Consider the following 6000-nt stretch of genomic DNA (forward strand, 5'->3'; position numbering starts at 1 on the left):
CTCTGGAAGGGGAAATGCAGTCCTAGATCCTAGACCTTTGGCTTGGACCCTACTCTGTAATGACAGATACCCCTCATTCCAATTTGCTTATACTTCCTGTAATTCATAAGCCACTCATCTGTGTGGATAGGCCAACATTTCATTTGTAAACCTTTGTTGATATTTACTTACCTGGAATATTGCCTGCTATCATGCTATTGTATTGGACATGCTGCTTTGGTCTCCATTTACCTCTGTTATGGGATCCATTCACCCAGATCCAATGTAGTGCTTGAGTCTTTTTCCAAATCCTGGCCCTTCTTCACCTGAGATATAGGACAATGAGTAAGTAGATTTACCTGGTTTGTTCCTTCTGAAAACATTGATTGCTTATTGGATGTCTGGAATTATATTGGCCACTGGGAGATGGACATGAGCAAGACATAGTTTCCTTTTTGAAGAGCTCATTCTGGATGACAGAATAAATAGGCGAACAACTGAAATATGTTTGAAGAATTCTAAGTATCTTGCTTACCAAGATATAGGTCAGATAGTTGTTCCTCCATAAACATTCATTCTATTAATATTGCTCAAAATCCGATAGGAGAAGGAAATGGCAACCTACTCCAGTATTCTTGCTTAGAGAATACTGTGGACAGAGGAGCCTGGTGGGCTGCTGTCCACAGGGTCTCATAGAGTCAGGCACGATTGAAGCAACTTAGCATGAATGCATGCGTTGGAGAAGGAAATGGCAACCCACTCCATTATTCTTGCCTGGAGAATCACAGGGAAGGAGGAGCCTAGTGGGCTGCTGTCTGTGGGGTCGCACAGAGTTGGACACGACTGAAGCGACTTAGCAGCAGCAGCAAAATCCTATGCTATGCCAGGTTTTTGTTAACACACTGGGCCTGGATCCAGGGGTCCCTTCTGAGAACTGTGAGTCACACCTAGACATTCACCCTTGCTTCAAAAGCCCAGACCTTCCCCCTCCCAGAGATGAGTATTATGCATCTCCTGGCCCTAAGAAGTCAATAGGAGCCTTTTATAATAGATAACCTCTGAACCTGACTTCTGCTCCCTCAATCCACAGGTGATCTACTTGAACCCTATTGACTATAGAATGGGGAATTGCAAATTCAGTCACTTTGCTACCAAATCTATGTTTCCCCACAAACATCTGAATCTATCGTCAGCTTATTTCATTTCACCATTCTGGATTAGCTGGAGCTGGATATCTTGAAGGGATGAAAGTTTTCTGATCTGATTGCAGTGCTTATTGGAACAGGCAGTAAGAGACCCTGATGATAAACCTACCATAACTTTCAAAAGTCAGCATTAACCCCTAAGCACTAGTGGGCTGAGGTTGGGTTTCCAGTGGAAATGCCTGCCAGATGTCCCTATACTGTACCTCCTAATTTATTGAGGAGACAAGTGAGAAATCCCTGGAATTCCCTGAGTGAAGAGTGCCTGTCCAAGAATTTATGAGGTATTCTGTAATCTGAGTTGCAAAGACAGGCCATGGCCTTTGGCTGATGGATTGGTATTTGAGCTTGAGATGGATATATCAGGGATTTTAGGACATCCTAGGGAGAGATGAGATTGCCCCAGTGCCTCTCACTCAAACTCTAGAACTAATATCCACTTTCCCGTGCACTTTGGCTCCTCTTCCCAGCTCTAAAGCAGCCCTAGTCCACTGGAGGATAATTCTGAAACAAGCCTGGAAATAAGCTCCCTGCCTATCTATGTTCCTGAAGTTTCATGAGGATTCTGAAGAAAAGAGACAGGTTTTTGGCTTAGAGAAGGTAGGACGGTGGGGATAAGGAGAGGGCTCAGAGGTGGTGGGATCAGTGTCAAGTACTCTGGAGAATTGTAGCAAATAGGACTAAAGCAGTGGCCCCAGACATAAAGGACAACCCAGAGTATGTTTGTACTTCAGCTGTGAAAATACAAGATCAGTAATTCAACCCGTTTTGCATCTGTTTGCTCATCTGTAAAACATATACCCTCTACCTTACAACATTCTTCATATAATCTTATAAGGAAAAGGGTCCTTGGACTTCCTTAGTCATCCAGTGGTTAAGACTCCATGCTTTCCTTTGCCAATGCAGGGGGCATGAGTTTGATCCCTGGCCAGGGAACTAAGATTCCCACACGCTGTGGGGCATGGCCAGAAAGTAAAACAAAAAAGGTCCTACTGTATAGCACAGGGGGCTATATTCAATATCCTATGGTAAACCATGATGGAAAAGAATATGAAAATACACACATATGTAACTGATTCACTTGCTATATGGTAGAAATTAATACATTATAAATCAACTATCATCAATAAAATGTTTAAAAAAGAAAAAGCATGTTAAAGTGCTAGAAATATTTGAAGGGGTTATATAAATAAAATCGATTATATTATAGGCCATACTTCTGTCATTTTTCTCTTTCTCATTTGCATATTTCCTAATAAGTTTTTATGAATTTTCAATTAATTATTTTCCTTCCCCCTTGTTTATGAGCATACATGTCTTATTTAAGTTTTAAAATATCATTTCAGAGTTGATAAGGGTCTTCAAAAATTTAACCACATCCTTTATTTGATTACAATATTTTGTCTAGAAAAGTTGTCCTTAAAAAAAAATAAGGATTTGTTCTTAAAATTCTGATATAATCAAGGCTGACTCTAAACAAATGCTCACAAGCCAAGAGAACAAGTAGGTCATGCAATGTGGGTGACTTTCCCAGTGTACCATAATTGTCCCTTAAAGCTGTTATGAATTATTCCAGAAACCCATATTTAGAGACTTAAAAAAAATGCAGATTATTGGCCTGAGAAACAATTTTGTCTCTAAAGGAACATTTGCAGACTGTCGTGCAAATCTCTATTTGAGCTACTTTCACATTATGATCTTAGTGAATTCTTGACCAGATGGACTTGAACAGCTGCCACCCATGCCCGGTAAGTCCCTTTGCTTGAGAAAACAAAATAGCTCATTTGTTTGCAATTCCTTTCTGAAAGTACACAAGGGCAATTTTCTACATTGTGAATTACTTCTATCAGAGCAACATTCTCCCTGAAAGACCATAGCTCATTATGCTATTTAGAAACAAACAAAAAATATGCACAAACAGTTTTTTGCAGGAGTCTTATAATTTGCACCCAGAAGGGACAAGTTCCTTTTCAGATTGAGTTTTTCAAAAACCATTCCTCCATTGCCATTATTTTCAACCTGACATGGAAGGTTTTAACTGAGAGAACCCCCTCTGAAATAATAATCCCTTACATTTGTGTAACAGTTTATACTTTTCAAAGTGCTTTTAGACACTTTATCTCATTTGACCCTCGAAACCACATGGAGAGGCAGGGAAAGTGGGTGTGTTTACTTGTTACTTCGTAGATAAAGAAATCTATTCACTCCACAAATATTATCTGAGATTCTACCAACTCCACTGTATTCTAGTAAGTATTATAGAGGATAAACTCACACAGAGGAACCTATTTTGTACCTAAGATATAGAAACCTAAAGCTGAATAATAAAGAAATGTATAATAGGTTCCAAAAGATGACAAAAAGCAATATATGGTTAAAATATTAGAAGTAAGTATGGTGTCCTGGAGGAGTATTTACTGTGTTCTGGAGGATTAAGGGAGACATTTTAAAGCAGGTGGCACATAATAGTAGGAATATATATGCCTGGAAGGAGGCTTAGAATTTGTGGAATCTGCAAGAATGTTTACTCTTTGGCATTGCAATCATATACAATCATATACTCATATAACCTTAAAAATGCAAAGATTTTAGCATCTAGTTTATTCTGATAGACCATGCCGGAACTGTTCCTATGGCACCCTGGGCAAAAGTGTTGGAACGGCTATAGTTTTTAAAAAATTCTAGCTCATGTGGAGTTGTAATCTCTATCATTCCACCCCTTGCTGACTGAAGCAACATAACACAGATCTATCTTCACTTCCTGTAGAAAGCCTTTAATATATCTGTAGACCACTATCAGATTTGTCTTTTCTTCTCTCCATTAAATCTTTTAAATTCTTTGAGTACCACAATCATTAGTATACTGCTGGACCCCTGTCTTATTTGTCCAAATTATCTATAACTTTTGCCATCTAAAACTGATATATTATTCAAGGGGTAGAATGAATTGTACATATGTCGAGTTTAATAAGATTCTTACTCCCTGGGCCCTAAACACCAGAGGGTTAAGTGTTTAGACATTATGGTTATCTTTCCAATAGCTTTTAAACATGCAAGTTAATATTATTCGTTATGAACATTTCTCACACATAAGGGTAACTATCATGTGAAAGATTCTTAATTATTATGCCTGGAATGAGTTATGAATGCTTTTCTAAAGAACAAAAGCCACTTTCATTGCATGCTTTGTCTTGTCCTTTTTTTCTTTTTCTTAAGTCATTCATGATCTGTGCATATCCACCCAGACGATGCTTGCTTAAAGGACTTTTTTTAATACCAAAGTTCCAACTTAACAATGATCATTAAAATTTTGTTTCTTATTGTTATTAAACTGAGAAAATAAAAATTAATAGTTCATGTAAATTAATAAGCCAATACTGACCCCTGGTGTGTAGTGAAGAAATTACTTACTGGGTGAACTAGTGGACACTTGGGAAATGTTTTATGTTTTAATGTTTCTTCATCTTTGTCCAACCAAAGAAGTTTCCTGAGTTATAATTACAAATGTGGAAACTGGGGAATCCAAAGCTAACTAACTGAATGGACAGAGTTCCTCTGTATTAGCCCTCTGTGGTCGGTAAGTAAAAAGAACTAGAAACTCTAGAATGGCCCCATTAGATGATGTTTTTGCCTGATATGGTCAGGTTTTAAGCAACTGTAAACACAGAAAATTGAGAAATGCTCTCTTCACTTGACTCTGTATGAACTGGATTTTATTTTTAAGACCTGTTGTGAATTTATCTAGGTGTGACCTCAGATGGTAGATGTCTTCTCTGGGTCTTCATTGCCTGCTATGCCCCCAAATACCTCTCCATTTGTCTCTGACACAAGGTTCCAAAGTCCTCCTTTTCTGATCTTATTTACTTTTCTTCCTTCTGTACTTTTCCAAAAGCTGCACCATGTGCCTGGGATACACGATGCAGGTTCAGGCCTCAATGGCCACCAGCAGCTCTCTTGCTGCCTTACCTTCTCCTGTGCTCACAGGATCCTAGAACCACACTTATCGGAGGAGTATCACTGGGCTTGTAGCCAATGAACTAGATTCTAATTTAATCCTGGCACTGCCACTGACTTGCTATGAGGCCTATACAACTCACTTCAGCTCTAAGACTGCTGGATTTCTGTTTCTTAATTTGTAAAAGTGGGTGATTAGACTAGGATCACTAACATCCCCTGTGATACTCTAATTCTACAACTCAAGAAGTCTGGACTCAGGAAGCCAGTTTAGAACCTTGGGTTCTTTACTGCCTACAGTGCTTCCTCATCCCTTTCTCTTCCTCCTCTCAAGTTTGTCTAGATGTTTCTACAGTATACTCTTATGGTCACTAAACCATTGTACTGGTTATACAGTCTTGTAACTTCTTTTTTCCTTCATTGGCCTAACATGTGGCAGACTGTTACTATCTATTGAGTGAATGAAAAAAAGAATAAATTTCTTCATCCTGCAAGTCTGTATCTGCCATGTATCCCTTAGAAGCTTCTGGACCCTGGAAGCTGTGTAGTCATATAACTTTTTGTCCTGATTGTACAAACCAGATAATATGCAGGGGTGTTGCCTTTCAAAAACTCTCACAGGTGATGAATAGCTATAGTCCATGCTGGACAAAAATGAGAGGACATTGCATTGTTATGGGGGAAACTTCAGAGTGCTTTAGAATCACTTAGAGAGCTTTGAAACTCTGGAGACTGATATCATACTCCAGGACAATTATACTAAGTCTCCTACATACAGCTCTTCAAGTTGTGAAATTTCAAAGATGTGAATGTGAGTTCCATCAAGGTCAGGCGTGAGTGAAACTGCAGCTTGTCCTCCATTTCC

The sequence above is a fragment of the Bos taurus genome, chromosome 2 (genome assembly GCF_002263795.3).
Source record: "Bos taurus isolate L1 Dominette 01449 registration number 42190680 breed Hereford chromosome 2, ARS-UCD2.0, whole genome shotgun sequence".
Lineage (NCBI taxonomy): Eukaryota > Metazoa > Chordata > Mammalia > Artiodactyla > Bovidae > Bos > Bos taurus.